This window comes from Hesperophylax consimilis, chromosome 4 (genome assembly GCF_061612785.1).
Source record: "Hesperophylax consimilis isolate HC1 chromosome 4, BYU_Hcon_1.0, whole genome shotgun sequence".
NCBI classification, from domain to species: domain Eukaryota; kingdom Metazoa; phylum Arthropoda; class Insecta; order Trichoptera; family Limnephilidae; genus Hesperophylax; species Hesperophylax consimilis.
The window spans coordinates 4,150,891-4,172,235 of NC_142839.1; the positions used below are offsets into that span (position 1 = coordinate 4,150,891).

At 32.7% G+C, this 21,345-nt stretch overlaps 1 long non-coding RNA gene and 1 other non-coding gene across 2 annotated transcripts in view; both read left to right on the plus strand.

The window, feature by feature from the left end:
- The window catches only part of LOC149424058 (uncharacterized), a 651,496-nt gene that overhangs the window by 525,889 nt on the left and 104,262 nt on the right, over window positions 1-21,345 (plus strand). The window lies entirely within an intron of this gene.
- Window positions 20,717-20,787, plus strand: TRNAG-GCC (transfer RNA glycine (anticodon GCC)). The gene has a single exon. It is a non-coding gene; the product is annotated as a tRNA-Gly (tRNA).

A 21,345-nucleotide genomic window follows, 5' to 3' on the forward strand; every position in this document is an offset into this window, starting at 1 on the left:
TTGGGAAGGTTTCCATATAGTGGTGCCGGTGGAAGTATCCTTGAAATTCAAACGACGTGCTTTTAAAACTTTTGGAGTTAATTGAGAGTCATTAAGAGCGTCTACTATTTCTGTTTCTGATAGATCGGTTGGGATACCTCTTACTCTGCCCATTCTGGTTAAATTGAAAGTAGGTATGAAAGATTTAAATTTATTATTTGAAAGAGAACCTATTTTTCTAACAAAATCATTAGCTAATGTGGCAGATTTAAATTCTATGGATAGTTTGTATCGACCTTCCGGTTTTATTGATCCATTTATAATACCGAGGTTATTGAGTTTTGAGCTAAAAATAAATTTACCAAAATCCAGGGGATGAATTATTTTCCCCTGTTCAGTCCTTTGGACATTAACAATAAATGGAGCTGAAGATGAAATAGAATACATAAGCTCAATGGCTTTTGCTTCTGTGGGAATGGTATCATTATAACTTCCATGAGAGATTGGGGATTCGTTTGTTTGTGAAAGAGATTTAATTTTAAGAGGTACATTAAGGCAAAGCGGAGGTCGTCGTTTTCGGGAAGGAATGGTTACAGAAGCTTAGGAATCATCAGAGTCGTAGACGTCTGCAATATTAGAAATGGACTCAGGGTCAGGAGGTCGATTTTCATCCTCCTCCATTTCAACAAATTAACAAAAAAAATTAAACAATAAATATTATTTAAGAAATAATAAATGATAGAAATAATACACGCAACTGCGTCGCAAACCAATAACACAAACAAAAATAATGAATACGAAAAGGTAACAATAAATAAATCTTATCTGTATGCCGCGCCGCCGTCAGTAAGCCGTCAAACACAGAGCACTGGTAAACACGACTGCACACTACCGAGGTTCGGTGACTACTCCATCTAAAACAATCTTAATAGTGTGCACAGTGTTCAAATTTCACAAAATGTTTCATCTGTTTCTTTTTGTCATAATATTTTACATTTATTCGGATATCTCAGAGATCGTGCCGAAAATTTCGCTGTTTGTTGAAAATACTACGTGTGTAATTACTTGTCAAATCTCACCGATTGAGAGTTTTTGCTGATTTAGATACCTGCTTATCATGAATTTTAATTACTGAATGTTTTTTTTAACTTTAACTCTTGAAGAAACCCATGTTGTAGGAAGAAGCAAACACAAAGGCTGGCAAATCATTCCATGGCCGAGGAGTTGAACTCAGAAACGAGTAGTAGAAGCGGTCAGTTCTCACGTAACAAATGTCAACTGTGTACATATGTTGGTAGCGCGTTCGGCGTGTTTGCTAAATTTGCACTTATACAGGAAGGATTTATGATTGTAGTTGGTCGGAGCACTTACCATTTTAATATCGGTAGAATAATGACAGCATACCTACCTAACGCCTGTGTTCTAAATATAGCAATACTTTTGTTAAGGGATTATATCAAAAGGACCACCCGTTTCTCCACAGAGTCAATGGGACATGTATGTTTTTTTATTACTCATCAAGGGTTTTCTTTAGGTATTTTGAAGCTCCAGACCAGAAGTGGCTGACCACATTTAACAGTAAGGCGCACTTGTGTTTTGTTTAGGGTCAGCAGTTGTGTACTATACAAGTATCTGCGGACCCTGGGTATACGTGTAAAGACTATAGCAATTTTCTTTTGTTTATTAGATGGAAAAATTGCGCAAAGATAATTAGAAAATACTTAGGTACCTACTAGAATTGTTGTAACTGTAGTAGATGCAACGAAAAACATTTAAAAAATTCCAATTTCACTTTCACAATTCGGTACCTACCTAACTAAATATTATCTGGAAATCAGTATACGTCCTTAGCTTTCACTTTCACAATTCGGTACCTAACTAACTAAATATTATCTGGAAATCAGTATACGTCCTTAGCTTTCACTTTTACAATTCGGTACCTACCTAACTAAATATTATCTGGAAATCAATATACATCCTTAGCATTTCAATTACACAATTCCGTACCTACCTAACTAAATATTATCTGGAAATCAGTTTAAGTCCTTAGCATTTCAATTTAACAATTCGGTACGTACCTAACTAAATATATCTGGAAATCAGTATACGTCAGTAGCAATTGGCAAAAAAGTATCTAAATCAAACTTTTATTATTTTTAAAATGTGTTTCATTTTTCGAAACATTATTCGTTTGTGCTGCGAATTGATGGTTCACAAGCGAACAATTTCTCAACATCAAATATTCGAGTGCATTTCACTGGGAAAAATACCGATCGCAAAAAAAGCTACACTCAATATTCAAACAGCCCTTCGCTTGCGATCCGCCATTCCAATCCGGAGAATTGCAATATCAATCCGGTAAACGAAAGCAATAACGGTTTCAACTTAGGCTATAAAGGGAGAAACGGTAAAGGCCTGAAAGTAGTCTTCGTTGAAACGGAAAATGAGAAACAGGCTTATTAAATAAGGGAAAAACGATAAAGCCTGCCCCTTGTCACGCCTTCCCGTTCCTGCGCCAATTTGGGAATGAAAAACGCTTCGAATGAGCGATAACGATTTAATTTTATTCCGTTATTTCGTTGTAGCGACGTCGTTACGTTTACAGTCGTAGCAGTTTAACTAGGCTCGTAGCGGAAGGCTATCTACAAGCTAAGCCTTTCCACCACTCAATTTGTAAATTGTTGACTACTATTTAATATTTTGTACGCCTTTGGTAACGAAATGATGAACAGTATGTGTTGTTTTATTTATTTTTTCAACGAAGTAACTTAAAATCGATGGAAATCAGTGTTTCAGCTTTTATTCAATTTATTATTTTAGTAAAACAAAAAAGTCATTTTATTTAATTAATATCATTATTATTGATATTTGTTGTTTTGGTTTTGCTAACGATAGACTTAATAGTTTTTATTTCTTACCACCACAAAAAAATGAGTATTGCTGATTTATTAAAAATCAATTCCAATTTTTGATAATCCGATTGAAAAATAGGACTGCAGGCCGCTTCCTGATAAACATGTAGTAAATTCGTAATAATATCGGTAAACGTGTTCATGCACCTGTGTTTGTCTTATTAATATATATGGACGAAATGCGAAAATGTTTGGATTTTTATAAACACGTATTTTTCACATACCTCTCAAATTTATTCGTTAATTGCCTGCAATCCCATTTTTAACTAGATTAAGAATAATTTGAAGAAATTCTAAATAAAATAAAAATATTTTTTTTAACAGTAAGTTTTTTCCGTTTACGTTTTACGACAGCCTTAACTCAAGAATTTTAAAAAAAATTGTGTTGTAAAATAGTTTTGCCATGAAGAAGACAATGATGATTACACCGAATATAGTTAATTTCCTAAGTTATGCATGTAATGCAGTAGTAGCGAAAGCGTAGACAAAATACCATAATGTTTTATATTTTAACTGTTTAATAAGTTTTGTGCTGAAATTAGTTTGTTTGTCTGTGATGTTAAATATTCCTGAGTAATGAACTCAAATTTACTTTGAAATTTTCAAAATTGAAACTGGTGATTGTGTGAATTAACACAAACGAGAAAGTAATTAGGTGCCTACATATTAACAAAAAAGTTATTACTTTTGTTTAATTAATAACCTTATATTTGAAATGTGTGCTTCTATTGTTTAATTTTGATGATTTTTTCGCTTTTGCTTACGGTGTTTATTCGAAAGGTAAATTTCTGATGTTTTCCTAATTTGTTAAGAAAAAAAATAAAATCATATTTTAAACTAAATTTTTTTTGAAAGGCAGTGTGATCCTGAGGCAAATATTTTATAAATTCTTTCAGCTTCACAAAAACTACAATTATAAAATGCGATACTTCTAAAAATACGTCTTATATATCTCTCACCTTTTTTTAAATACATCTATTTAAATTTCACTTTTGTTTTCGGGAAAGAGTGAATAAATGAATTCAATCCTTGAAAGCGGAAATTAATCCACTTCGCGACATCCAATCGACCTGAAATTCGGCAGAGAGACTCGTATTTGATGACAGTGCATTGTATCAACATTCGCATTTCGCATTTCTCTGAAATCGTATTACCTACATTACAGCAGTTAATAAACGAAATAAATGTCGGTCCTACAAAATTGACTTGTCGACTACAATTCTTGGGGAGGAATGATCAATACTCAGTCAAACCAAAAAATTTTTTTTTAAAGTTCTAAGAGACATTTTAAATTGATGATTTTTTTAATATAGTGCCTTATTTAGTATTTACTATTTTTAAATGACTTTATTCATCAATTGTTTCTAGATCATAGACAATAATTATATCCTCTCTACTCACTACCTATAATAGTGATGTGACCAGAGATGTACTTTATTTCAAATAAATCCACTTCAAATGGAAATGCAAAATGCAAAATGGGTATTTTCCATTTTGCATTTTAAATGCTTTTCTCAATGCATTTTCCAATTTAAATGCTTTTTTGCAACATTCTTCCTACTATCTCCACTCATCTTTTTTTTCATAAATATCAGTCGGTCCTCAACCTCGCTATGAGAGATAATTTACATTTGTCAAGTTGCTCCCTGGTAGAAGCCCTGGCAATTGAGTGATACCATTACAAAAAATACTGATTCAAATACTGAACATGGGGCCATGACGCTGTAATATTAAATGTTAGATAGCAGTTTCTATGTTTTTACGTTGGCAACATTTGTCCCGCGCAAATTTTTTGTGGTTCATAATCCGTAGTCGTGGCATTTTTGATTTACCATGATTTAATATGTTTGTTCTACATTGATGTCAATTATTAAATGACAAAACTGTTTAAAAATTCTATAATTATTTTAATTGTTTGACCTGAGAAACCTATTTGCATTTTCAATGCATTTTGAAAATTGGTATTTTGCATTTTGCATTTTCAAATGGAAAACTTTTGACCCATTTCCATTTTGCATTTCAAATGGTTTTGGGTACCCATTTTGCACATCTCTGGATGTGACACACTTAAGAATAGTGATGTGACAGATGATGTTAAATTTTTTAATTTATAAATAAAAAATTTAGTTTTCCACCGTAATGATAACAATTAAGTATCAAGAGAATGTGCAATCAAATTCTAGCACGGCTCCTGGTGACTTTAGTCGGCTTGGGCTAGATATTATCTATGTATGAATGTTCTTATAGGAGCACTCTCGCAGCAATATCCAGTGATACGATATCCGTAACCGCCCCACCACGGCCGGGCGCATTGTGCATCAAATTTGCGCCGTGGCCCAACTGGAGTAGTGGGGTTATTTGGTCCAGGCCAATCTACATTAGCAGCGTAGATTCATGTGAAACCAGGCAAATAACCTGCCCGATATGGGGATTACATGCCGGGGCCTAATTTCAGTCCTGCTCGTAGCTGGAATCGTGGACATATTGTATGCAGGAGGCTGTAGCGAGCAAACCTATATTTCCTGGAATATGCAGTCAGCACCTACATAGGGTGCGTATCCAGGAGAATGAAGGGTGTAGTTTGCAAGCGTATCTGTTTAGGGGTATGCAGATTGAAGAAGTATGGATAATGTGCGGTGGTGCTGGGCTTATAAGCATACAGAGAACAAACAGATTCTAGGAATATCAGGGATAGGGAGCATTGGATGTTGTTAATTCAGATAGTTCGTAACAGTGGTACTGTGTGGGCTTATTAAACTGAATATATTTTATACATATATAAAAATTAATGTTTCTTTGTTTGTTCCGTACGCGTTTCTACACCATTCATCGCAATGCGAAGAAAATTTGAAAGATTGCTCTTATTGGTGCCAGGAGACGGTTAGAAAGTGGTTTTAAAAGTAGAATAAGTCGTTGACGTCCAAGGGAGGCATTATCTCTGCATAAGAAGGAGATAAGTAGGGTTAAGAGGTAATGTAGGGTTTTAATAGTAACAATGCGGCTTACAGTAGTGAATGATAAAAAAGTTATGGACGCCCAAAAAAACAAAAATCAAATAATTATTATCGAAGAAAGCAAGTACTTTGTAGCTTGACATTATATAAATGAAAAAAATTAAAGTGGTTTAAAATAACGTAAATAATTTTCCATTTACAAATAATTATTCGTTGTAAAATGAGGCGTACGTGATGAACGAAGGAAGAGGTGTAAGAAAAAAATATAATATGGAAGAGAATGGTGGAAGTCGGGGACGCCCAAGAAAGGCATGGCACGATCAAGCGAAACAAATACTTGTGTATGATAAAATACTTATATATTTATTGTTTTTGTGTTTAATTCGTAGAACTCCATTTAATTTTTTTTTTATAAATTTAATTTAGATTAAATTTGATAATATTATTATTAAGTTCTGCAAGTGTTTTAGTTTTTTATTTTTTTATTATTGTGACAGCTGTTTCGGCTTACAAGGCCATTTTCAAACTGTTTGAAAATGGCCTTGTAAGCCGAAACAGCTGTCACAATAATAAAAAAATAAAAAACTAAAACACTTGCAGAACTTAATAATAATATTATCAAATTTAATCTAAATTAAATTTATAAAAAAAAAAAAAATACTTATGTTTTATCAAAACTTTACTCCAAACTATTCGTACCTCTGAGCAACTCCGTGTACATGTAAGATAGTATTTCATAAAAAAACAGTTACACTGTGGCTTGCCAAGTGGCGTAAACAGGGGTAGTATGTAAATAACTTTTTTTTTAGATATTTTCTTTGTATTGTTTTTGTGCTAATGACCTACTTCTTGAATTCATGTTTTTCTTTTTTTCATAATAACCTTTCTACAAACACTCTTTTAAGCCGGCTCGCAAAGTGACCATGTCGGAGGGTAATGCATGTTTTGCTTTTTATCTATTATATATTGTTTATTAGTAATATTGAGCGTCTTTGGTGTGATTTTTCATGAAAACGACGTTATACAGATTATTATATTTATTGTTTTTGTGTTTAGTTCGTAGAACACCAATTATTTTTTTTTTAATTTAATTAAAATCAAATTTAATAATATAATTATTATGTTCTGCAAGTATTTATTGGTTTTTGTTATTGTTACAGCTGTTTCGGATTTCAAGGCCATTTTAAAACTGTGGTTTAGCCACGTTTAGACGACTTATTAATATGATTCTATTTTACCCCCTCCCAAATTTAAAATGATTTATTACCAGTTAAACCAATTTACTGATAAAAATAATTGTGACAATAGATTTCGTATTCTGTGGGGGTATTTTGAAGCCTGTTTTCCCCACATTAATGTTTTCTTAATTGTTCATTAATGATGTAGCAGTTATTAATTTATTTAAATGTGTTATATTGTTTAGGTTTTGTGAACATACTTATAAGCGGGGAATAAATAATTTTCCTTACTTTATTAATTAATGTTAGTAAATAATCACGTCCCGCTTGATAACAATGAACTTAAACCCTTGCACATAGAAAGAAAGGGCCTTAGATTAAATTTACTTGAACAATTAGAAATCAATAAAAGAACCAAAGACCCTAATATAACATTAATTAATAAAGTAAGGAAAATTATATATTCCCCGCTTCTAAGTATGTTCACAAAACCTAAGCAATATAAGCCATTTAAATAAATTAATAACTGCTACATCATTATTGAACAATAAAGAAAACATTAATGTGGGGAAAAGAGACTTCAAAATACCCACACAGAATATGAAATCTACTGTCACAATTATTTTTATCAGTAAATTGGTTTAACCGGTAATAAATCATTTTAAATTTGGGAAGGGGTAAAATAGAATCATATTAATAACGTCTAAACGTGGCTAAACCACAGTTTGAAAATGGCCTTGAAAGCCAAAACAGCTGTAACAATAACAAAAACCAAAAAATACTTGCAGAACTTAATAATTATATTATTATAATTAGTGATAACAAATAATACATATTGTTAGAATTATCATAAAAGTAAGGACTAATCAATTTCAAAAATGTGTTCTCATCATGCGTTAAGTATTGAATACAAAAACGAATAATTTTATAAGAATTTAAAGATAGCAGAGAAGTAATGTAAATAATAATAAAAAATGAAAACTCAAGTATTATTTAATGACAAAACTATTTTTTAAAGATAAAATTGTATTTTAAGATTTTAAACATTAAAATTTTAAAATCAATTTTTGTTTTCTTCCATTAACGCACACAGGAGGCCCTAAGAAAAAAAAGTTTCTTCAGGGCCCATGTCATCTTTGGGGATGCTGTGTAAAGGGTATTTTAATAGAAATGAAGGGGAGGAAGTTCTGTGAAGGAAAAAGGTGTGAGGGGTGGGTAGGAATCTAGGGATCAATGTGTCCAGTCCCTTCCGCTGGAAAGACCAGTTGAAGAGGTCAAAGGGTCTCCCAGCCTCTCCCAATCCGGCACACCTCACCCGAAAAACCCGGGCACCCATGCCAAGTCACCAAACATAGTCCTGCCAATTCACTTAGGGTGACCGATGGCAAAGGTGTTGGTTATCCAATAAGTGATTCTCGGGGAAGCGGTACACAAACCAGCCTCCCAAACTCAATTATATTACAGCGAATCCAAAAATGGTGCCTACAAGTATGTAGCCTCATAATTAACCTTGTAGTGTAGAGCCGCTCCATGACTTAATTTTGTTGAAATACATCTGTAGTTTCCTAACTCCTACCCATTGAATGTGCACTGAGCAATGTTAGTTTTACCATAAAATCATGTATTCTCTAAGACAGAACCTTGTCATGCCTGCATCATATAATGTAGCTACGTTGTACCCGTAGCACTACACGTCGTAGCCCGTTTGTTCTCCGCAGGTATTCACTGCGTCCGCTACGCCGTAGACCCGCTACAATCGGCCTTCATCTCGCAAATGGCACCCTGGAGGATGAGCTGGGAAAGCTGGTACCCGGAAACAACGAAGTTACCCGCTCACTTGAGTAACTATCCTGTGCGCTTCGGAGATTAATGGCTGAAATATAAATATTTTTGTTTTAGATAAATGCGCGTAGAATTGAACATGCAAATATGAACACGGCTGTATATAAGATTTACAGATATTTTTTGCCTGTGTGAAAGTATTTTACGGATTAGAAATATATATTTTTTTAATGGGAAAGGGATTTAATTTTTAGTCGAGTTTTTCATTTGAAAAATATGCAATTTACATGTGAACATCATCAATTCAATGAATACTTCTCAGTAAATGGGCAAAGTCTGAAATGGCTATGATAGGTACTACTTAATAGGACTATTGCTCTAAGGAAGTGTTCTGTTAAGTAATCTTATTATTTTTATTACTAAAATAGTAAGATATTTTTGATACGATTAATATTGTGGCCCTTTTTCATTTACCATTATTGCGCTCATTTTATCGGCTCTGGAGTGACTTGTCGGCTGCAGCGCTTCCTCCCTCCTTTAGCACCGGATCAAGGTACACTACTTTATTTATTTTAAAAATATGTTCGAAGACGACATCTACGTACCTATATACAGATAATATAAAATAGTTACTGTATGTGTACCTACGCCAAACATTCTATTTGATTGATTTGAATTTCCAGTTTCCAAAGTTCATTAATCTGATCGGCATGTTCGCAAATCCCCGAAATCAGTGTTCGTGAACGCCACGCAGAGGCACGCATGGGCCGCAATCGAGCAGTCCCTGCCCTCCTACAAACCGTCCTCACCCCCACCCCCTACCCCAACCTGATGGGGGGATGATTGGAAGGGGGAGGAGGGACGGCCATCGCGGCAAGCGGCGCGTGATCGAATTCACCAATATGCATAAACACAGGGAATGCAGTACAAGGTACTTAGATTTCTGCTAGTCATAGGGATACTAGAGATGCGTGTGCTTGTTTTAAAAATAAATTATTTTATGGTTAACAGATAGCCGCCAGTCTCAACTGCATATTATAAGTAACAAAAAAAACCTTTGACATAAATACAATTCATCTTTTTTTATTATTATTGCACAACAGATAGATTATCCAATTACTGTACAATTCTCAATTTGACAATCTTAACACCTATGAAGATAATTATTAAAGAAAAAAAACTTTAGGCTATTTAAAGAAGAATTATATATATCTAGTGCTTCTGAGATTTCATTCAATAGCACCATTCCTCTTGTCATGCTATGTTGTGCTAGAATATCTGTTCTGCCGTATGGTATTTTGAATAAGTCGTGTCGACGACTACGGCTGAAGTTTTCGGGCACGTATAAACCATAGCATTCCAAGAAGAACGGGCTATCAATATAGTTATGGATTATGTTAAAAAAAGTATTGCAAGATTTGCATGACGTCTAGTTTCCAAGCTAAATCTATTTGTTGCCTCAAGTAAGTCCACATGGTGCATGAACCTTGGATAAGTTCCACGCATCCGCATATAGACATACCTGAGGAATTTTTTCTGGATTTGTTCCAGCATATTAATATACTTAGTTTGGTGCGGAGTCCACACACCACTAGCATACTCCAGCTTACTTCGTATGACGCCATCAAACATGGCTATCATTGCATCTGGGTCGTGAAATTACCTTTTCTTACCTTTTCTTATCTTACCTTTATCCGCACGTTAATTCGATGATCGCTAGGGAAATGTTCCTGGAGGAACGAGTCCACTCTTTCAGAGCACTTCTCCGCTACCGCATGGGAAGCTTATGGTGCAGACTTTACCAATCCAAGGATACTATCCTCACTGCCATATCTTCCAGGATGGAATCCCTCCGAAGGCCATCTGCAAACATTGCTTTTTTTTAAAATCACTTACCGATGGTTTATTTTTGTAAACTGTATTTACAACAATATACGAAACTAAAAAATACACTTAATTAGACAAACGTATCATTCATGACAATTATTGTAGCTTCAATTTTTGTTTGAAGTTTTGGGTGAGCTATTTGGCAGTTTTCCGTGTCATAGAATTAATTGAAATTATAGGGGAGGGTATATGGTAAACTTTTAAACACAAAGAGTATGCTTGGTGTCCCCTCTTTCTAAAGATATGTATATTATAATGCCTGACCATAGTGTAAAATGAGATAGAACATATAGTTTTGTGTCAACACAACTTCAATCCAAACTAAATCTAGTTTTGGTTTGAGTAAATAAAAAAAAGTAGAAAGATATGTACCTTCTTAGCTTGATTTGATTCTCGTTAGTTCTAATACAAGCATTAAAAACTATCTTAAAATTAAATGCGTACAATCAAATTTTATGTGAAAAATTTGTCCGGCATATTTATTTACTTGATATTTTTTAAAAACACTGTGCACAATCGCACATATTCATAATATAATCACCCTTTACCACGGGAATCTCCTACCCTTTCACCCACTCCTCCCCTCGACCTGTAAACCCCAGCTTAAGCCACGCCACTTCGACTAGCTTATTGCATATTATTACCATTTGGGAGTTTTTTGACCACTTAAACTATGCAACGTATTTAGATTGTTGGCAGATTAAAAAAAGCTTCATGTGAAACGTCAAAATGATTGTTAAAAAATATTTTAATTAATTTTTTTTCATAGTACCATTTTTTCGTTTAATCGTGTTAATGATAGTATTATATGAACACCTTCACATATTTTAAGTAAAGTAGAAATCCTCAATAAGACGCATATAAGTCTTGGATGTTACGTTTGTGAAATTTGAAGACCAGATAAATGGGAAAAGAGGTGTCAATAGATTGACTTTTTTCTATAGCGCTGTTTTAGTGAGGAAATTGCCTGTTATTATTTGTTTATTGAGACCATTACCTTATTTTTATATTGTCTTGTTGTGTTTGGTATTTCGTTTTGATTTATTAGTATTATCTTCTTCTTCAATTGATTATTACATTGATGGTTATATCATTCAAAAGTTATGAAATGTAATTCGAATAAAATTGAATACTTATTTAGACTAATAAAATAAATTAAAGTAAAAAGGTATCCCTTATAAATGAAAAATCGGAAATGTTTATCTAAGATACTATCTAGGTTATAAATAAATTCTTTAGAACTTTTCTATCAGCCAAAAATATAACAAAAATTAGTGATTATTTAGAAGATTATACAGTTAATTTTGAATTTGATGTATAAGATCCTCGTAATTATGACGTAACATACTAAGGTTCCAATGGCCAAAATGTTAGAAGGGTTGTCGTAGTAAGACAGATATGCTCAGTTCGATTCTCAGTTGGGACCGTTACCTTTTTATTTTCCTTAGTCTTGTTTTGTTTCATGTTTAGTTTTGATTTGTTAGTATTATCTTCTTCTTCAATATATAACTAATAACTTACAGCTTGGTTTTATTACTGATACTTACAAAATAATTTTATAACAAGTGATTGATAATTAAGACTTATAGAATTATAACAAGTGACTCACATCTGATTATATAATGTATCAAAATATGATTTAAAAGCTGAAATCGGGACCATTACAAACGACATTGGACGATGAGTTAAATAAATTACGTGATTCTGATAATGTCAAGAGACACATAACACATGATGGAGTGGAGTAAATGTGAAATAAACAAGACATAGTTATGAAGCATTCCATCCTCTCCACCTACCCTTTCAAGTAAATGATGTGAAGGTTGGTTAGTTACATAGTTTCACCAATCCTCGGTGTTTGGATGAATTTTCTATGTCGTATTACAAATCTCTCGTTTGATATATTATGGAATAACTATATCGGCCATCCAACAAAAAGAGACCAAATTTCGTTAAATAATTACAATATTCCTTACTCAAATTTCTTATAGCTGTCAATAGACAGATATAATTTACGTAAATCATTGTTGTACAGATCTGTACATGTATTCTATTCGTGCTATATTGCGGCTGAAAATTATTGTTTATGAGTCAGTACACATCTTAATAATTATTATTTAAATAGTGCAGTTTAGAGAATTTACTTTAAGTGCGGTTTATACTAAAAATAACCAAACATCATTAGTCGAGAAAATGACAGACATATTAAAAATTCATTCAATTTAAAACTTTGATTAAAAATATTATGATATGTTTTTGTTTATTATACCTAAATCTGAACGTAATAAAATACTGGTAAATTCTCGTAAGACAAGACTAACTGCAAATGATGGACTTGTTTTACCCAGATGTCGAAATAAATACGGTCAAAGAACCCTAGAATACTTTGTCCCAGAAATTTACAAAATTTAATAAAAAAATGAAATGTAACTTTAAGATTTTTTTGCACTTACCGTTTTATTCCCGGATTTTAGCCTGTATTTAAATGTTTTCTGCTTCTATATTTATAATGAAATTTTTTCTATAAATAGCTTACTACTGTGATTAAAATACCAATATAATAAAAAAATATACATATGTACCAACCCTAAATTTGAAACCATAAATGATTATAAAACTCGTTGACTAGCGGTTTATACTTTAATGTTGAAACCCGCTGATTAGCGGTTCAACGGAACATTACAATAATCTTCTAACATTGAAATAAAGTAACATATTTACAAAATAATTTTATTTTTTTACTACATATGTATTTCTAATATCTTTCAAAAAATGCTTTAAAATCATAAATAAAACCTGGTTCATTATTATTTTGTAACCTTTTTCCGGTAAAACTATTTCGCCGTACCTACAAAAGATTCAATATATTTCCCCGTGCTGGTGAATCGTAATGCGTTTCGCCTCCTCGTTTTTCAACACAATCCGAATGCGTTAGAACGCCTACCTCTTGACAATAAGCTACCACTCCGTACTCTTGAAACCTTGTATTTGGAAGCTTAAATCTCAGTAGACACTTGTCGATGGGAGGGGGTGGAGGCTGTACGTCTGAACCGACCCTGCCAGGGGTGTTTTGCCTCTGAAGCATCCCCCAATGTATCCAGTACACTGCTACAGACGATAATTTCATTGTCGCCATGAATAATTCAGAATGTAAAGAGATTTTGTTCACCAAATGGAAATTGGAGGTTGTTTTTTATTCGTGTTTTTGTTTTAATGCGAAAGGGATCGTGAGGCGGTGTTTGTTTACCATTTTTAATAAATCTTTTCAGGAAAATTAGTTATTTTATTAGATTATTAATAATTACTGCACAAAATAAATATTTATAGTATTATATTCATCCGAATGAAAATAAATTAATAATGCGTTGTGTATGTAAATAAGTCCTGTAAAAATATCTTAATTCTATCATCTACAATTTATATCTTTGTTCTGTAAAAGCAAGCAAATAACATAAAAGTGCAATCATGGAAATTTATTCAATAATAATAAATCATTAATTTACTACTATTTAAAATCATTTTGATATTTTTTGCTTCTGACTTTCACGATTGTACTCTACATAATTATGATCTTCTTTTAACAATGAAACATACTATAATGCAACATAAAAATATAACACCACTTTTGTACAAAATAATTACATATATCCATGTAAAAAACACTTCAACTACCCGAAAATATTAGAACAATCAAAATCAATAAACACTAAAAGCGATTAAAGAGAAATTCAGTCTAAAAATACCAAAATGATGAAACTGGTGACCGGATAAATCATCACAATGATAATTCATCACCTCTTTAAAAAGTTATATAAAGTCATGGAAAGTGATGAAACAAAAACTTTATTCTGGGTTAAGTAGGTTAGGTAAGGTAAGGTTAAAAAAAATTTTTTTTCATCGTTTCTAATGACTTTATATCACTTTTTAAAAGTGGGTTGAATTGTCACTGTGTTGAGTTATCATGGAACTGATGAAACTATCTTCCGAATCAAAATAAATTTGTTTATTTTCATATATTTTTTAATAATCATTTTTTCTTAAATCATAATTAATTACAAACACAAGGACGGGTAGTTTCAGAGCATTTGAACAATTCTTTAAATTTAAAAGTTAATTTTCAATTTCTGTTATTAATTGAGTTTTGTCAAGTGACTGGTCTATAATGATATAATGCCAGAACTTGAATAGGTCTTTCACAGAACCCGAAAATGATCGTTGAAATTTAATGAATTGTTCAAATATTCCGAAATAACCCGTGCATAATATTCTTCATCTTGATGCTCACCACTCTTTTAAACACAAGCGCCTGCTTCTATAGAAGAAAAACATTTAAAAAAAATCGAAAACGGGGATAACTAATTTTACGAATTATTTTAGTTGACATCAATAATTATACTCTACAAACAGAATAAATTATTTAATATATAAAAAATATTTTTAGGGATTTAAAGTATTGAAAAATGCTTTAAATTAATTATATTTTTGGAGGAAATACAATAGTTTTAAACATTTTTAATTCAACGTGATAGTCTCCTTTTGTTTTTGGGAGGCGAAAAAACATTTTTTTTATTTATTCAAACAAATACATTTGCATAAAATTATAACCGCCTGTTTATAGGTGGAATGATATAAAACCTCTGTTAAAATAACCATCAAAGCTTCAAAATGACGTCACTTTCAAAGCAGTGTATTATGACTAGTCTGTAGTACTTAATGTACGGAATGTACAGCGTAAAGTACACAAATCGACCGGCTGGAGCGATGGAATTGTACTCCAGACTGCTCCAGTTGAAAAGCCTAGACTTCTATTGTATCCTTGACTGAGTCAAGTCAGCCACACTTACAATTCAGGCGTTCACAATACCCCGCAAAGTATTCAGGTTTTCGGGTCGCTTCGGTTTCATTCATCGGACTGTGTTGAATCGAATTTGAGGAAATCGATATTAGGAGAAATGACACCACAATCAAAATATCCTTATTGAAGGAGATGAATTGGGTAGGAACTTTTTCAGCAACTAGTGCTGACAAATTTGGGAAAATTGATGTACCTATTGTGGCTCGAGTGAACAAGCAGTTTTCTTAGCAATGTATTAATAATTCTTCGAGAGTGTATGTATTATAGAAAATCTTTTCTTCTTTTAATAGGGAGTAATTAAATACATGTAAAATGGTGAAAATAAATAAAGTTACTGTTTCAAACGTGTTATTGTATTATGCACATGTTATAATTAGTGCTTCTTTCTTTACGAAGCTAAAGATTTTGTAAACATGTGAGTAACTCCTCCCCTCCCCTCCAGTGAGTGACTCCAGTGACTATTCAGAATAAAATATTTTTTAGTTATTTGGCTGAAGATACATGAAATATTGTTAATTTAAAACTGGTCAAATTAATCGTTTTCTTGTTAAAAACAGAACTGGAGGCTTATAACGAATAATTTCACAACAAAATATCAGTAAAACAGAACACGTGTTCTTCAAAATAAAAATATATTCTCATCCCGTCTATTATATTTATTCGGACAAAGCCTCCCGCATGAACAGATATATCCTGAATGACTAATATTTTATTTGGAAATCGTCGTGCTGTCACATTTTAACAGATGGATAAAAAAATCCGTATTCATTTTTCTCTGTGTAATTGGAGGTCAAATTTATTTTTGACTCCAGATTCTTGTGTGATAGTATCGAATTTATTTTCTATTTTTGCGATTTTTAAGTATGATTTAAACTAACTAACTAATGGTTGTATGGTTCCCACCCAGACGTCGTGAGTTCAGTTAAAATACATTTGTGCAGATGTGTTTATTAAAATAGAATTGTGCAATACAATGAACAATCTTATAGTGTGTAAAAATGATGAATTGAATTGAATTCATTTGGCATAAGTTCTCCATCATGACACTAGTAAAATTTCCGCTTAGTGTGATGGTAGTAGGAGATCCTCAAACCTCATCCTCGTAACCCTGTAAAGTTTATTTTAAAAATGAATGTCTTCGCAGAGTAGACAATGTAGGAATTTAGTCTGAGAATACACCTCTTGCTTCATTCTCATTAATACGTAACTCGTGTAAAATATTTAGTTATTGGATATACCAGTCTGACGAAAGGCCGAGTCTGTCATCATTTAATTTTAAATTTGAGTCAAAATGGCAGAAATCTGAATGGAAAATACTATTTAAGGACGAACAATGAACCGTGTCACATACTTGACCCCGAAATGGCGTCTGTGCTCCCCTGCGCATGCGCTCTCCTGAAAAGCATATTCCCTCGTCTATTGTTAGCCCATTGTAGTGGAGATTCGGTATTTATATGGTGACATTGGCATTGAATCTTCTGTTCAATGCTTTGCTCTCTGCCGCTTTATATCTTCCTGGTACCTACACCTACATTATCTAGCTGTTTGGAGTCTTGCTATATCTATTTTGATAGTCAGCTGAGCCATTGTATGAATGAGCAACAGTATAGTTAGGCTTGCTAGATAACTGGCTAATGACTCCCAGTTCCTACAAGAGCGACTTTATTTTCAATTCTTTGTTGATTCATGTATTCTAGATTTAATAATGTTATAAGAATTAAGGTGATCTTCAATAGTGTAATGCAGAACATGATAAAAATCACGTAATCTTTTCAAATGCACTGTAAAAATTGCTATTTAAAATAGCCTATTCACTCTGTGAACCGACTATTTTTATGCTTGCGGTAAAACAACTCACAAATCAGCGGTAAATATGAGTATCTACAACAATCTGTCATTGCTCGATGGCACTGACTTGATCACTTCAAAATCCGTCTCGCGCAAAGGCCTGTGCTGTAGTTGGGCTTTCAAGTCTCCTGTATGACATCCTTAAATAATTTGCTCCATGTTTCAGTAACCCACCCTTATTGAGTAAATCAAATGCAATTGAAACATAACTAATATTCTTCAAGTTACTTAATTATCATTAAAATACACTTTAAATAACGTTTTTTATAATGGGCTTTTTCAATATTTTTCCTTGGTATTTAAACAAACATTAGCGTGAAAATAAATTCTTCACTTCCCCGCAGAAATAGTCAATCTAAGAGATTACTCGGCGATTTTAGAGATACGGAAGCAGTTTATGGCTTTCCTCGGCAGAACGCGCGCTTTCCGCAACCGCGCACGAAAAACAACTTTCCCATTTTCTCTTTTGCCTCCAGCGGTCGAAATGCCTGAAAAGGAAACACCACAATGGCCCGTAAAAAAACCGAGTGAGACAATAAATCACCGTGATAAATTGGGCGAAATGCCGTGGAAATTTCTAGGTGTTATTAGCGAAGGGGGAGGGGGCCCAAGGAGAAAGACAATACTCGACCTGCCCGCCTCGGAACAACCTCTGAACAGGTGTTCTCAGCCAGCAGATGAAACATAGAAATACATTTAGCTTTTAAGATTAATTCATTCGATTAGTGATGCAAACTTTTTTATTCCCTTTACTCGTTTTGACAAGTTTTTAGGTTCTCTTACTTTAAATATATTTTTTTTATAATAATTTTTATTTATTCACTCCTTGAAGGCCTTATCATGTTACAGGTAATTTGTTCAGGAGTACAATAATAAGTAAATAGTACAAAACATAATAAACTGAGTATGGATGATATAAGCCAGTACAATAAAAGTTATCATAGAAATTTTCTGTTGTTCAAAAGAGTTCAATAATTATGTATAATAACAAGAGTACAGCATAAGCACTTAAGGTACTATAAATGTAATTAGAGGGAAATGTGTATTAAATTTTGTATATATTTTTAAAAATATAGGATAGAGAGTTGAGAAGAAGTTGATAATGTACGTGATTAGTTTGTTTTTACTATTATGTAGATAAGTTTTCAGGCAAATTATGAAATAGAATGAAGGCCTCCATGATTGAGTATTTACTATCCTTGGCTATGAATTGGGAAGTCGTGAGTTCAAATGTCGGTGTATAAACATTTTTATTTTATTAGTTTGTCTTATTTTATTATTTTATATATAGCATATTTACGGCACGCTCCAGAGTGGAAGATACTCTCAGTAAATCCCTAGTGAAAGACCATTATTCAGAATCGAAATGACTTTAGCCGTGTTTGGTGACCAGATCTAAATAACCAGGTACTTCCCACATACCTCTTCCTATCTGCTACCCCTCCCTACTACCTCCAGCCTCCCAACATACATACTCCCATAGTCTCAGAGACACCAGACGGCTGGGAGCAGTTGGGACTATTGTGCGGTACTCACGTGAAAAGTAAGACTTTTTTTTATGCAAATAATTTTTTCGTGCAAAATAGGAAATAGTCCGATAGCACAGGTGTCCGTGTGTAAATTGCGCTAACTTCGGGGGGTGATTCTGCATGTAAACAATATGAATGTATTTTTTCGTAGTTTTAATGAAGTTTTTAGGTAAAACATTGAATTGTTTAGGTACAAAAATAAATATTTTTCTACGAATTAAACCCCGTCCTCAAATTGTAAAAAACACGCGTATTCGAATGCAACATTGTTTATAAATTTCAGAGCAATCGATGAAAACTTCCAGAGCCTTAAATTTTAAAATAAACTTTTGAATTTAGAAAAATGTTATCGAACTTTACCCCTGTACCCCTTTTTTACAAATCCCGCAAAATATCCAGCAATTCCAACTAAACACAAGTTTAATATCATTTACTATTGCAGGTAATTTTTAATGTTAGTGTTCATTCCATCAATGTCTTATATAGTTTCTTGTCGAAACTCTGTTTAGTCCTTCTTTGTTATTACAAATATTAGTTTTACGTATCTGTCAGGAAGGTAAACGTCATTATGTATGTGAATATAACGTGTGTAAAAGGAACTCAATACAGATAAGCATTAGTATTTACTTCTTGTGTGAGTTCTGCTTATAATATTATCCAGATTTGTGTTACTTTTAACACAATCAACTAGATACGGTATTATAATATATATATATATATATCTCGGTGCAAAGAATCATCTGACAGACGTCAGTTCTGCTCCATTCACATTAGGCATTCTGGGCGCCTTTGTGCAGGAAAACTTGTGCTTAGTTAAGTAGACAAGAAGCTTTCTCGCTTAACTTTTAACTTGGAAGTAACAGCGTGTAGTCATTTGCAAAGTTTTCCAAACTTTATTGCTTCCACTTACGGGCGCGGTTTTTTAATCAAAGTTTATAATAACTTTACTGTTCCACGTTCTTGGATGTATATGTACTCTTTTTATACATGATACAAGAGTCCCAACTGCTCCCAACCTTCTGGAGCCAGAGTACTCAGAAAAAGAGTTATTCAGAATCTCTTCAAATTATTGCTAATTCTGTTATAAATAGGATTGCAGGCCGTTTCGTGTTAAATTTTTAGTAAATTCCTAATATATCGGAAAACTTGTTGAAGTATCTGCATTTGCCTCTTTTTACTTAAAGTTTATTAGGAAACCTATTAATTCATTAATTAATCAGTCTTTTTATAATTTCAATAGTTTTATTACTAAATAAGCAATAATCGTTTTTCCACGTGTGCGACTATGACATCCCCGATTTGGTAATGTTGTGAAACTTAAAGTAGCGGGGAGGGGAAGGAAACGTGGGAGAGGAAGATTAAGAAGACTTGCTATTCAGATCTGACCACTAAACACGACTAAAGTGTTTTAAACTATGTCTCGATTCTGAAATGAAGTTTTCATCAGGGATACACTGAAGGTAACCACTACTCTGAAGCATTCCGCAAATATACTAAAGGTTATTTTGAATGAATTAAATGTGAAAAAATATAAATTAGATAATTAAATAAAAAAAAATTGAGCACTCTGGAATTTGAACCCACGACCTCGGGATAAGCTGTGTTAGTGTCAACTTTATTTGAATCAATAAAAAAAACAAAAAGAGTTAGTACGTGGTTATCTTTTTTAAAACGTATTCGAAATTATCCATTATTATCATTTTCCGAAAAATTAAAACCTTATAATTAAAAAAAAAAACAAGGAAAGTACATAAAAACAGTATGACAAAGTCATAAGTCGATCTCTGTATAAGCATCGGTGGTTCAGTGGTAGAATGCTCGCCTGCCACGCGGGCGGCCCGGGTTCGATTCCCGGCCGATGCAATCTTTTTTTAATAATTATAATTCTGATTCATATAATTTTAGTATCCTTGTCTTATTTTCAATGTAGGTAATGTTCTACATTAAACTATTTTCGTTCATTATTACAAAATTAAATGAAAAACGAATACAATTTTTTTCGTATCGTTTTTTATTTCATATTATTTTAGTAAATAATATCGTTTCTTACTACAAAATTTTAGCTGAATAGTAAAATCTTAGCTTAATTTGAGGTAATTTTTCAAAATACGTGCGATGTTGATATAAATACGTATTTTTATTATAGTTTGTTAGAAAGCCCTCACGCTGTGGTTTGACATATACATAAAATAAAACAATAAGCTATCTAAATAGCATTAACAAAGTCGCTATCTTCGTCCATCTGTTTGTGCGCTTAGTTCTTCTAAACAACAAAACGGATTTTGATAGAGTTTTTCGATTATTTGGAATTTTTTTATGAAGGTTATATATACAGATTATCCATATATTTGTACATATTATATTTACAAAAAGTAGAGCCCCTAATATTCTCTCAAACTATTAAATTAAACAGTGTAATTT